Source organism: Orycteropus afer, unplaced genomic scaffold (assembly GCF_000298275.1).
Source record: "Orycteropus afer afer isolate SDZICR_OR568_19922 unplaced genomic scaffold, OryAfe1.0 scaffold00627, whole genome shotgun sequence".
Taxonomy (NCBI): Eukaryota; Metazoa; Chordata; class Mammalia; order Tubulidentata; family Orycteropodidae; genus Orycteropus; species Orycteropus afer.
The window spans coordinates 124170-138668 of record NW_006922214.1 but is presented as its reverse complement, the minus strand read 5'-3'; the positions used below and the strand labels follow the sequence as shown (position 1 = coordinate 138668).

Sequence of the window (14499 nt, the reverse complement as noted above, 5' to 3'; positions counted from 1 at the left end):
TGGCTTTTTAAATATATATGTTGTTGTTGTTATGTGCTGTCCAGTTGGACCCAACTCATAGCAACCCCTCCTTAGGTTTCCAAGGCAGTATCACTATGGAAATAGATTGCCCCATCTTCTTTCCGAGGAGTAGCTGGTGGGTTTGAACTGCCAGCCTTCTGGTTAGCAGTCAAGTGCCTTAGGCACTATGCTATTTGTCAAATAATTCTACCATCTCATTCTTCTTGTGAGAAGGCAGTAGGTATCTATGGATTGTCTTTTTTCATACAAGTTGAGATCTTCCTGGTTCTTAGCATGACCAGAGATTTTCAATTGAAATCAGACATGTAGGGTAATGTGTGACTCTGAATCTTATGTAAACATTTTGTGTTAGCTGGCTACCTCTGGCATTGTGCTGGCAGGAAAAAGAGAGATGCCACCTGGTGACTGCAAGAAGGGGTAGATGTTTAGATTCCCCAGACACCTTTCCAGGATGCTGTTAGAAACACCTCCTTTCTGTTCCCCATGTAGCTTCCACTGACAAAGGTGGGTTTGGGATGTTCAACTGGTGTTCTTGACTCCACAAGGATTTGAAATGCTCTCTTCCTGCAGGGGACCTTAATGCATTTTGTGTTTTACAAAGTGTCTTGATTCACTCGCACAGAAGATCTAAATGCTTGATATGTTTTATAAACAGTTCCTGATCACTTGCATCAATAGGCTGAAATGTCCTTTATGTTTTCAAAAAGGGTTTCCAATATATATATCAAAGATTATTAGTGGTTACCAGAGGTAGGAGGGAGTGAGAAAGGGGAAGCTTTTGTTTGGGGCACATTGAGTTTACGCTGCTAGGTGGTGGAATATTTTGGAAAAGGATAGCAATGATGGTGGCACAACATGAAAAATGTAATTATGTCCCTGAGCTGTAAATGTGGAAGTTGTTATGTTTGTTGGTGAATGCCTTGTTGTGTATGTTTTCACCATACTAAAGGTTAAAAGGGGGCTGGGGTCTGCCCTGCTAGCCCTGTCGAAATTGGTCCCATCTGACGCTTCATGAAAGAAGAGAATCAACTTATTGGACCCTGCACAAATTTATTATCCTTAGAAATTTAAACAAATAGAATGGTGGTTGTTTTACACTACTAAATTTTGCACCAGTGTGTTATGCAGAAACATAAATAATACAGTTGTTCCACTCTCTAATCTTTCTCATCCTTTACTTTGCATTCCAACCACAAGGTTTTACATTTCTAGTGCTTCCACCAGTACTCCTAAACCAAACCAAACTCACTGCCATCGAGTCAATTCCGACTCATAGCGACCCCCTTTGGGTTTCTGAGGCGGTAAATCTGTATGGAAGTAGGTTGCCCAGTTTTCCTTCCTTGGGATAGCTGGTGGGTTTGAACCGGCAGCGTTCTGTTCTGTTTAGAAGTCAAATGCCTTAGGTACTATGCCACCAGAGAGCCCACCAATACTGGAGATGCTCAAACCCAGAGCTTCCGGCCGATCCTGCTTTTACACCCGGCACTGTTCTTACCACAATCGTACTGGGGTCGGGGCAATCAGGTTTTCCTGCGGCTCTTTTGGAACCACCAAAACAAATGGCTGCTTTATGAAGAAAAAGTCTAACTCACACCAGTACGCTTCAAAACGCTCATAGTGATGGAATGATAAGGAAAATGCTTTCAAACTCACGAAAGTCTTGGGGAAAACTTGCCAGCTTTTTTTTTTTTTTTTCCTGTAGAACAAACGCGTTCACCCTACGTCCAAATTCTACGTTTTCAAAATCACAGGCTCAATCAAGCCTCTTTCCTTCTCTCCTCCTCCACTGCAGCCACCTCCTCTCCTTGTTGCCTACCCTTCTTCCTCCAGACCTCAGAAACCAGTCAGCCAGCCTCTCTCCTTCCCAACCGCCTCTTCCCGGTGTCGTTTTCCCAGTAGTTTATCTCACGCATTTCCTTCCACTCAACTTTTAGACCAGTAGTTTCGGAATCTGGCTGACCATCAGAATCAATCTGGGGAAGATTTGAAATGATAAAGATTCCTGTCTTCCTACTTATTTAGCGGATGGACCTAGAAATCCATATTTTATAGTTACCAAACTTGTTCCCGGAACTCTGGTAGCATAGTGCCTAAGGCATTTGACTGCTAACCCAGAAGGCGGGCAGTTCAAGCCCACCAGCCACTCTGAGGAAGGAAGGGTAGGCAACATACTTCCCTAGTCACACAGCCTCGAAAGCCCAAGGAGGGGTCGCTATGAGTCTGACCCGACTCCACAGCAGTGCGTTGCATTATCGTTGCAGACTATTCCCCAGGTTTGACTTTTTCCACAATATTTATGTACTTTTTTCTTCCTGTGTTAGGAGGTCAATTTTTTTCTCCATAACACTTTGTTACTATATTTTAATATTTATTTAATATATTTAAGTGTAGTTTAATGATATTAATGTATTTTTAGTGACATCCCAGCTCCACCTGAGCTTCTGTCGTGTCTTACTGGCCTGGAAGGGAAAGTGGTCTGTGCTGAAAAGGAACCCAAGAGTTGGCATGTTTTTTTTCTGTCTTTAGGAAGATACAGGCCTTGCAAAAGTAAAAGAAGTTCGCATAAAACTTCAAAATGATTCAGGTTTACCAAAAACATGTATGTACACACCCACTGCACCCCCATAAGATTTCCCAGGCAGAACTCCGAGAGAGTAGCTGGTGAGTTTGAACCACTAACCTCTGGTCAGCAACCAACTACCTTACCCATCGCACCACCAGAGCTCCTCAATATATGAATAAATAGAGAAGCTCATGTCTAGATTGACTGACATGCCCAAATTTGGCTAAAGACAAAATGCGTCTATTCTGAGCCTCGGTGGTGGATGAGGTTTAGGGACCTGCTCACTTGTACGAAGATGTGACAAAAATGTTCATTCGCCTCTCAGATCATGCCCACACCCATAGAGCATCTCCCTCCTGTTCTCATCCCGAAGAACATTCTGCTGAAAACAGTGTCAATATTCGATGGGAGGGTCTCGGTCCTTCATCTTTGGAATTGCGATTCTAGCAGCCAGGAGCGGTGGAGGTGCAGAGATCTCTGTGTAAGGATGTGGGAAACACCAGGTACCGCACTCTGGGCCTCTTCGGAAGAAGCAACTAACCCAGTCTTCCGGGTGAAGGGCTGGGGAGCCTGGTGCCCAGCAGGCACATGTGGACAAGGTGGAGAGTTTGAGGCCTTTAGGTTTTGCTAATCTCTTTTCCCTGCAATCTACTTCCGTAGAGATACCTCCTCGGAAACACAAGGAGGGGTCGCTAGGAGTCGGATCGACTCCACCGCAGTGAGTTTCCCTTGGAAAAACGGTCCATTAGAGAATATCGATTACCATGGCTAGTCTTCCAATGTTCTCTGAGAGAGTCTGCGCAGTTTCTTCCGCTTTGTCTTGGTTGGATTTTGCTCTCCGCGTGCATTTTTTATGCAGCAGGAACACTAGTGGCGTAGTGCCTGAGGCATTTGACTGCTTATCAGAAGGCTGGCGGTTCAAATCCACCAGCCACTCCTCGGAAAGATTAAGCAATCTACTTCAGTAGAGATACTGACTCGGAAACCCAAGGAGGGGTCGCTATGAGTAGGATCTGACTGCACTGCATTGAATTTTTTTTTTTTTTTTTTTTTTTTTTTTTTTTGGGGGGGGGGGGGGAGGGTATGGAGTCTCCAGGCCAATTACAATGAGGTTATGCAGAGCAAGAAAAAAAGAGGACTGATGAATCAGTGCTTGGGTCAAAATTATTGAAGACTGCCTGGGTGGCTCTGAGGCCAATCAAGAGCCAAATGAATGAAAGTCCAAGAAGAGCCGTTGTGGGTTTTTTTTTTTTCCCCCTATTAAAAAGGTATGAACGTACGGTTCTGGTCTCCGGTTCTGTTCTGAAATATATAAGCAGGACAAATGCTTTCTCTAATAGAGGGCAGCCAAAAGACACGTCGGTCGTGGGCTCCGTGGCTTAGTTGGTTAAAGCGCCTGTCTAGTAAACAGGAGATCCTGGGTTCGAATCCCAGCGGGGCCTTTTTGACTGGTTTACTAAGTAACTCCTCTTTCTAAGGAAGAGAGGCTTTTGTTTTTAAATTCCAACCTTAATAAATTGCCCCACTACCACCACCACCACTGCTCTTCCGTCTTCGGATGAAATAGGCAATCTACTTGCGTGAAGATACCGCCTCGGAAACCCAAGGAGGGGTCGCTATAAGTCGGAACCAACTCGACTACAGTGAATTGGGTTTTTTCGTTAAAAGCTTTGGAAACAAAATGGAACTCGTTTTGGTTGATCTACACAACGCAAGATTCTCTAAAGAAAGCAAAGATTAGGACTGTAATTACCTATTGTTTAAAAGGAACTCTGGTGGCGCAGTGCTTAAAGCACTTGGCTGCTAACCAAAAGATTAGAGAGGTCCGGACCCACCAGCCTTTCCACAGGCTAAAGATGTGGCATATTGCTTTAACAAAGATTTACAGCCTTGGAAACCCTATGGGGCAGTTCTATTCTGAACTGTAGGGTCGCTGTCAGTTGGAATGGACAGGATGTAAATGAGTACCTAGTGTTTTGATGTTTCCTCATTGAAAAATATAGCAAAACCCGCGAAAGGCAGAAATTTGTCAGAGAAGGAAAGCTCAAGTATTTTCCACTGAAACAAGCAATAGAAAGGTGGTAAGACTGAACCTGGTCAAAGACAGAAAATTTGCAAGACTCTCAAAAACATGGCAGGCCCTTCCCACAGATTCGACTATACAAACTTCATCTTCCTTTGGGATTTTTCATGTAGTGTTATATCAAGTATTCTAATCCTGATTTCATATAAAGATTTCAGAACTAATTGAAGTACAGAAAGGGAATGTAGATAGGCATGGATTTTAATAACAAACTCACCAGCCTTTCAAATATAGGTATATAGGGGAGGTGGAGCATTGGGGTGGATATCTTCAATGCAGTAATTATGTGGCATCATCCTTTGAATGTCTGTTTGATGTTGACAAGGGCCTGCTACAAAATGTATGGCCCCAGTGCAAAATGAAAATGCTGGGTCCCTTATTTGAAAAATGAGAGAGAAATGCTGGTAAATAAAATAATAAACTATAAAATATTATAACAAAATGTGCCAAGACCCAGATGTAGAATGCCAAAAGGGAAGAACATACTCAGCAATTCTCAAGCTGAAAGAACTGAAGAAAAAGTTCAAGCCTCCAGTTGCAATATGAAGGACTCTATGGGCAAAATATTGAACAATGCTGGAATCATCAGAAGAAAATGGAAATGATGCACAGAATCACTGTATCAAAAATAATTGGTTGATGGTCAACCATTTCAAGAAGTACCATATGATCAAAAATCAATGGTATTGAAGGAAGAAGCCAAGCTGCACTGAAAGCGTTGGTGGGAATAAGGGCTTCAGGAATTGATGGAATACCAATTGAAATCTTCAACAAGGGAATTGAACACTGGAAGCCCTCACTCATCTAAGCCAAGAAATTCTGAAGACTACTACAGGGCCAATTGACTGGAAGAGTATTTGTGCCCCTTCCTAAGTAAGGTGATCAAACAGAATGTTGAAATTATTGAACAAGAGTTACCTTTACTGATGTCACATGGATCTTGGCTGAAAGCAGAGAACACCAGAAAGATATTTACTTGTGTTTTATTGACTATGCAAAGGCATTTGACTGTGTGGATCAGATTATGGATAACAGTGTGAAAAATGGGAATTCCAGATCACTTAACTGCTCTTGAGGAACCTATACATAGACCCAGAGGTGGTCATTAAAACAGAATGAGGGGATAATGCGTGGTTTAAAATCAGGAAAGGTGTACATTAAAGTTATATCCTTTCATTATACTTATTCAATATGTATGCTGAGCAAATAATCTAAGAACTCCTCCTCCTCCCCTCAATAATCTCCCTCCTGTTTCAGGGTTCTGTAGTTCACTGTAATGTCTCACAAAGCTCACAAACTCCCAAGGGAACAGCTCATGAGGTGGTGGTGGAGGCTGAGAGGCTGGCAGGCTGGCAAGTCCCAAGTCTGTGGGTAGGTTGGAAAGCAATGTCAGATGATGTGGGGGAAGAATTGTACAGTGGCACCAGCATTCTCCCTCACCTCCACTACCTCAGATCCCCCAAAAAATTCATGAAGGCATTTGAACCAGCCCTTCAGGCCTTTATCTCCCCCCATTTTAGATAACAAACATTTCTTTCAATTGCCCACTCCAATTCTTTATCAAACCGTTATTTTGAGAATGGTATGCAACACAGTATGTCCACTTGCTGATTCCAATCACCTTCTGATCCAGGAAGGGGATTCTTCTGATGGGCAGTGACATGACCTACTCTAATGCATCCTCTGAATTCTCAGGTTGCTTTCTATAGGTCCATGACCCACAGATGTCCCCTTAATAGTCCAATTGTCCATTGCACATTTGCCTGACCATATAGCCAGGCCATTGGCCACTGCCCATGAGTCAATGGCCTCTCACTATTGCCCAATTCTTCCATAACAGCTAGGAAGACAGCATGCAGTTCAGTGCATTGAACTGAATTGTTCTTACCTTCTTCAATCAGGGTCTTTCCGTCTGCTGGTCTAAATGCTGCAGCTTCACATATCAATTGTTGTCCATGTATCCTGGAGCTGCCATCTGTGAACCAAGTGGCCTTCTACTGATCCACAGAAAGTTGTTTATAAGGCACTGTCCATGTGGCAATGGGTTCTCGGAGCTTCTCAGGCAGTTCACAGTAGGACCCATGGGAAAGGAGGCTATCGGCTCATGGATACAGTGTGTGCCTCCTTTCATTCCTCCTGTCACTTGTTCTTGTATGGAACATTTATATTTTATTATGGAATCATTTGGGGCACTGCCTTCCTTATTAGAATGTTTCTCTGGCATCATCCAAGAAATTACAGGTATTTCAGGTCTTGTGATGATTTTATGTCCATCTGTCATTGAGGCAGTCTCAATCAATGCCCAATAACAGCAAGTAATTATCTTTCAAATGGTGTGTATCATGCTGCAGCATCTGGAAACTTCTAGTCCAGAATCCCAGTGGTCGTCGTAAGGCGGCACTCTCAGGTTTTTGCCATAAGCTCCAGTCAGCGTAAGTGCATGTAGCAGACACCTCCAAAATCATGTCTGAATGTGGATCATAAGGGCCTAAGGCAAGGAAAGTGAAACTGCTTTCTACATTTCAAACATAGCCTGCTGTTGCCTGGGTCCCCATTCAAGTGCAGTTTTCTTTCTAGTGGCTTTATGGATGGGTCCCAGTAATAGTCCCAGGTGTGGAATATGTGTTCTCCAAAGTCCAAATAGACCAATTAAACCTTGGGCTTCTTGCTTAGTCTTCAGGGTAGGTAGTGACAGCAACTTATTCTTGGTTGACTGTGGAATGTCATGGGTGGCTCCTGCCCAAATTATTCCCAAGAATTTCACCATTTGAGCAGTTTCCCTTCTCAGGGCCCTGGACTTTTGGTGGATTTATTAACCAGCCTCTTGACTGCTAACCAGAAGGCTGGTGATTCAAACCCACCAGCCACTCCTCAGAAGGAAGATGGGGCAATCTACTTCCATAGTGATACTGCCTTGGAAACCCGAGGAGGGGCCGCTATGAGTTGGGTCCGACTCGATGGCACACAACAACAACAACAACAATAGGTCATGTGGGCCACCACCATTTTCAAAACTGCCCTAGGCTGTTCTTCTGTGTTTGATATTAACAAAATATCATTAATGTAATGTATCACAGTACTTGAAATATGCACCAAGTCCAAGTCTCTTCTAACCAAGCCATGACAGTAAGCTGGTGAATTCAAATGACCCCGTTTCAGGACACTGAAGGTGTACTGAGAGCTTTCCCATGTGAAAGCAAACTGTGACTGACTGAGATTGTTATGGAGAAAAAGCCATTTACAAGATCAATCACTACCAGTCTCCTTAAGCCTGTTGTATTTTCTGTACCATTGATACCATGTCTGGAACAGCTGAAGACACTGGTGGCACTACCTTATTTAAGTTTCAGTAGCCTACCTGCGGTGTAGTAAATTACTTAGTGTGGCTTCTCTACCCATAAGTCTTTGTAAACCCCAAGGTGGGATTTTCTATGAGCAACTGAGGAGCTCCTGATTGCTGAAGTTGTCCACCTGGAATATTTCTGTTGGGTGTGGCACAAAAACAATGTTCTGGGAGGTGCCCACTCTCTCTCATGTGCTTAGAGTTCTGATGCTGTGATTGGCTAGTTTGACCACCCTTCCGGGCTCAAAAGGAGGCCTCCTGGAGGCAGAACTCTCTCTGACTGCTGGTTGAGGAAGACGTGCTGCTGAAAGAGACACGCGCCCCTGAAAGAGACACGCGTTGCTGGGAAAGAGACGCAAGAGACACACATTGCTGAGTGAGACACCAAGGGACCAGTGCTGCTGGGAAAGAGATTGTGAGAGACTGTTGGCCGAGGGACGGTGGGCTGGGAGAGAGACTGAGCATTTTTCTTGAACTTGAATTGTAGCCTGGTGCTTCCCTAATAGACCTCATAATCTGTGAGTTCTTTGTGGCCACTGCAGCGAATTATCGAACCCAGGAGAGAGGTGGTGGGTGCTTTGGGAGGAACAGTTGGTGAAAGGGCTGGAGGGAGGCAGCATGTCTGGCCTTGCAGTAATAGGCCTTGGTTTACTGCTGGTAATCCTGCCTTCCCCTTGTAGGGTTAGAGGAGGTCAGAACATGTGGCCTCCTTGTTGTTTTTGTACTACCAACAGGAGCTCTGGTGGCATAGTGCCTAAGGCATTTGACTGCTAACCAGAGGCTGGAGATTCAAACCCACCAGCCACCCTGAGGAAGGAAGATTGGGCAATCTACTTCTGTAGTGATACTGCCTCAGAAACTCAAGGAAGAGTCTCTATGAGTAGGATCTGACTTGACTGCAGTGAGTTTGTTTTTTGGTTTTAATCTATTGTCAGTCTCCATGAACCTTTTTCATGGGCCATATAGGGATGTTATACAGGGAATTAGTTAGCACCAATATTCCAGCTTTTAGCATATCTTTGATCAAAGCAGTAATTTTCTTTTGTCCACCAGGTACCCTATACTGTTTCAAGTTAACAACCTGAGTGAGTTCAGGCAATTCTAATGGTTCCCATTTAGCATGTCCAATCAATACTGGCCTAAAGGCCAGCTTACACGCCTTCAGGTTTAAAATATCAGGTAGAGGAAGAGTTCTCCTATTAGACATAATATCCATCCCAATACTACATTTGGGTAAAGGAGATGAAACTACTTCATACAACATCTGTTTAAATCTTCCAATTCTCATCCAAACTTTCACTTTGGTCCCATCAACTGTTGCATCCCCATATCCCCCTAGTCTAACCTTAGGCCCCTTCAACATTTCATTGACGGATTTTAGGATGATGGCACATTGGGCTCCTGTGTCCAGTAGTCCCAAGAAGGTCTCTTCCCCATCCCCAGGCCATTTTATCCACACATGTGCATATGACCTCAGGTCCCCTGCTGGGGGCTGGACTAAAAGACCCTGGCCCCCTCTTCAGTCTCTGTCTTCATCAACTAGCTGAGCCTCTGCTTCAGTTGGTCCCAGGTGGGAGTTTCCATTATTAAATTCTCTATTGGAGTGAATAGAACAAGCTTGTTTAGGGCTCCTTAAAGTCAGGGGAGCCAGCAGAAGTTCCCAATGTCCAGTATTTTTATCCCATTCATTAGTAACCATCGAAAAATCTCTGACCTACTGAGGTAAATTCTTTCCCCATTGCCCCTCCCCATTCTCCTATTAATCACTCTTATGTTTCTTGTATCTGTGAGACCCATGCGGGGAAGTTGTGCCAATAGACCTGTCGCAGCTTCTTGGATTGTTGCTTTATTTTGTAGTTGCAAGGTTACATGGGATGCCCATTTAGAAGAGGCTTCCTGGATTACCATATCTGCCATGACCTGTGTAAGGGGCATACTCATTGGGTGAGTATCCTGATCACCATAAAGCCATTCCAGCATGACTTGCACAAACAACACATTAGCCACTTCCTCTGGAGTATTCTAGGGTGTAGTTAGAGGGGGAAAGGGGCAGTTTCCCTTCTCAGGATACACAAACCTGACTGCAAATTGTATCCAGTCCAACAGGCTGGTTGCCCCGTCTGGGTTAACCTGTCCTGTAAATGGATCTTAGATCAACATTTGTGCCTGTTCCATAGTGATTTGAGGGTCTTACATCAATCCAAACATACTCTTCCATTCTGTAGCGTTCAAAACTAAAGACACTGACCCTAAATTAGTCACTCTTATAATCCATTTTAGTAAAGATTCCTCAGGAAGCTGAAGATACCAATCTACAAACTGAAGCAACTATTTTACACTATACCCCTGCCTTCAGTAGTTTCTTGGTTTTTCCCATTCCCTTCCTGGACTACCTTCTTGGTGACCAGCAGTGAGGATGTAGAGATTGGGACTCTCACACACTGCTGATGAGACTATAAAATGATACAATCACTGTGGAAAGCAGTACAGTGATTCCTTAAGCTGGAGTTAGAAATACCATTTGACCCAACAATCCCGTTACTAGGTATATATTCTAAAGAAGTGAGAGCCAGGACAAGAATAGGTATATGCACACCCATGTTCATTGAAGCACTATTTACAATAGCAAAAAGATGTAAACAACCTAGGTGCCCATCAACAGAAGAATGGATAACCAAACTATGGTATGTGTACACAATGGAATACTATGCAACACTAAAGAATAATGTAGAATCTGCAAAACACTGCATAACATGGATGAACTTGGAGGACATTATGCTGAGTGAAATAAGGCAACCACAGAAAAGACAAACATACTATTAGCTCATTATTGTAAAAAGTCAAGGAAAGGTTTATATGTATAGAAGGAAACTTTCTTTGTTGGTTACCAGGGTGGGAGGGTGGGGAGGGAACATTGCAAAAACGAAAACAAAAAGTCCATTGACCCATGTCACTTTAGTTTTATGTATTTCAATGTACATAAATTATATTTTAATGAAATGTATTTTAAAAGCAGAAAGAAAGTAGAGTGCCCAGTCTGCCTTCCATGGAGTGGCTGGTGGGTTTGAACCACCAACTTTCTGATTAGGAGTCAAATGCCTTAGGCAATAGGCCACCAGAATGCACCAAAAACTATAGGACTATCTGCTAACTAAGGAGCTCTAGTGATGCAGTGCTTAAGGTATTTGATTGCTAACCAGAAGGTTGGTGGTTCAAATGTACCAACAGCTTTGTGGAAGTCAGAGTGGGCAATCTACTTCTTTAAAGATTTTACCTCCTCTGAAACACAGTGGGGGTTGCTATGAGTCAGAATTGACTCAATGGCAGTATGTATGGTTTTTTTTTAGTTTATCTGCTAAGTGGGAGAAACACTAACTCTTCTTTGGACTTGCCAGCTGTAAGGACATTTGTCAAGATATGGAATCTAGAGAAACAATGCAATAGGAATTAACAGATAATAATTTTCATGTAACACATATTGATATCAAAGTGTTTTCTGGATTCTTACAGGGAAGATATCCTGACCTTTATTTTTAGATTGATGGTGAGAAAAGTAAGGCTGGGTGTAGAGAGTGAAGGGAAAGATTAACCGCAGATCAATGATACTCAAGGACAGGAGTAGGAACAAGAAGGCTGAGAAAGACTAGGGAGAGTGGTCGGTCCAAGAAAGAAAAGTAGAGAGGAAGAGAATGAAGACAAGAGAAAAATCCATCCTGACACTTCCTGTGGAAGTGATTTTTTAAAAAACAGAAAAACAGGCTTTCAGATGATGAGAAGATCTCGGAGAGGATTGATGGGACTTAGGAGGAATCTGGGAGCAGAGACAACATTGTTTATCTAGAATTCAGTTATCTCTTGAGCATAGCTGCAAGAATGGATCCAGTTCAAAGATTATAGAAATGGTGGAATTATGTTAACACAATGAACTTTCTACTGACAAAATAAATAACTTTAAAAAATTTCAAAGAACTACAGAAAATGGGCATATTTCCAAGTGTTATCATCACAAGGAAAAAAATTTTAAAAAATCACAATCAACACTTGGGGGTGTAGCTCAGTGGTAGAGCACATGCTTTGCATGTATGAGGCCCTGGGTTCGATCCCCAGCACCTCCAGGGCTGCTTGCTCTTTTTGGTCTTTCAACATGCTTTCTACTTGAGTACTGTAACTTCAGTAACACAGCATTGGCTCTTCCATCTTTTCACCTTTTGTTATTTTTTCCACACACTAATTTCTTGCTCACAAGGAATATAAATAAGGCTGCTGTGACAGCAGAAGGAAAAAAATTAGAGAAGAAAAAAGGACAATTGCATCTATATCCCCAAATGCCATCAAGCTAACCAGCTTCTTCACCTAGACTGCCATTTTGCAATATTACTCAAAAGAAAGGAGACAGAAACTGTTGGAGACGAAGAAAAAGACCCCCAAAAGAACATGATGGCAAGGCACATGTTCTAATTACAGTTAAGAGATGACAAGGTTTCTCTTATGGTTGTTGAATGTTTGCTTTAAGAGATGGCAAGGCCTCTCTGCTGTTGAATGAATGAATGCTTGGCTTCAGCTTTGTGTTCCTGGGGTGGAAGGTTGCCCCAGCAGAATGTTTGCTAACCTGTTTCCCTGGAATAACATTTTGCTCTAAGAATAGTATACCTTAGAATCCATTCTTTAAAGTCATGTTACAATCATATTACATTTTAGAATGATGTATCTTAGTGATTATTTGCTAATCCTGCAAGAGATATTAACCTAATTAATTATCCAATACATCTGGACATGGGAAAATGCCTTTGGGTATGGGAAAGAGTAAAACTTTAACTTTTAATTAATAACTGATTGTTATAAAGAAATATTTGATTTTGCTGTAAAATCATACTTGATTGAATACTTGATTAAAGAAATATCGAGAATAATGAATGATATTGTTGTTGTTGTTATGTGCCGTCGAGTCGGCCCCGACTCATAGCGACCCCTCCTTGGGTTTCCGAGGCAGTATCACTATGGAAGTAGGATTGCCCAACCTTCCTTCCGAGGAGTGGCTGGTGGGTTTGAACAGCCAGCCGTCTGGTTAGCAGGCAAGTGTCTTAGCCACTATGCTACCAGAGCTCCCAATGAATGATATAATCATATGCTAATGTATAAATAAAGCAGAGCAGATACATCGGGGGTCGCTCTCGCAGAATATGCAGGGTGTCCACCTGGCCCCCAATCCTCTTTAAAGAAAACCATTAATCTTTTCGTGTCGCTTCATTTCGTGACCTGTGCGGTTTTGCCAGGTGTGGCAAGAAACAAACAAACAAAAAAGAAACCTATGTACAATTTATTTAGCCATAATAATTAATCTAGAAGATACTAATCTCTGGGGAAAATTAAGAGTACCATTAGGTTGCAAAAATAGTATAACTCATTGTCCTCTGAGGGACTGGTGGCATTGATGCTACTTCCTTTCAAAGATAGCCTTAAGAGATTGGCACTTGCTTTTTCTTCTCTTGGAATACCCACTCTTGAAAAGTGCCATGCAAGAAATCCAATGACTATTCTATGTTGTGGTGGTTGTTGTTGTTAGGTGCCCCCTAGTGAATTCCAGCTCATAGTGACCCTCTGTGCAACAGAATGGAAACACTTCTTGGTCCTCCAAGCTATGAGAAAGCCCAAACTATCACCATGGAGACAGAAAAGCTAACAGAAAGCCGCATAGAGTTGTACTGATACATCAGTCACATGAATGAAGCTTTCTTGAACCTTTTAGCCCAACCCAGCTAGTAGCTGAATGCAGAGCAGTAAACAATCCCGACTGATGTCTGTGGAGGAGAAGAAATGCCAGCCATGCCTTGCCCAAATGTCTGACCCATGGAATTGTGAGTAAACGAAGTAGGTAGGTTTTTAAAGACATTAATTACATTTTGGAATAGTTTGATATATAGCATTAGATACCTATAACAGTCCCAGATTAGCAAAGGGGAGGGATTGACAAAAGAGAGATAATAATCACCTTACCTGAAAACTGAAAGCAGAAAACGGGACTCTTATAAGTCTTCTAAGTAAGTTTTAAGTTTATAGTAATAACCAATATAAATCAAAAGAGAAAAGCTTTATCTGGAAGCAAGCTCATTTCTTTGTTTTCCACAAATACCGAGAATAAGCTCCTTGTCCTCCAGTCTTGATGGATAATTTTAAGTCTGCACTCTGCTGCTGCAGAATTTCAAACTCAGGTCATAATCTGCTTAAGCAAATGTCTTCAAGGGGCTGTCTGGTAAGCATTTTAAATACATCATATTCAAATCCAAACTTCTTTCCCCTTTATTACCCCACCTATGCTCCCAAAGCAAAAATAACAAACCAACCACAAAAAAGAAATGAACAGAATTCCCACTCCTCCTCCTGTACTTACTAGCTTTGTGAAAGGCATAATCATCTTCATAATTCACTCTACCTGCAAGTCTTCCTAGCTACTGAGTATTGGATTTTAGTTGGATTCCAAATCTTGTGTCA

At 42.4% G+C, this 14499-nt stretch overlaps 2 non-coding genes across 2 annotated transcripts; both read left to right on the top strand.

Annotated features, from left to right (window-relative positions):
- The first annotated feature begins 3952 nt into the window (after positions 1–3952).
- On the top strand, positions 3953–4026 carry TRNAT-AGU. The gene has a single exon. It is a non-coding gene; the product is annotated as a tRNA-Thr (tRNA).
- Positions 4027–12053: 8027 nt separating this feature from the next.
- TRNAA-UGC lies at positions 12054–12125 on the top strand. Its single transcript has one exon. It is a non-coding gene; the product is annotated as a tRNA-Ala (tRNA).
- The last annotated feature ends 2374 nt before the right edge of the window (positions 12126–14499 follow it).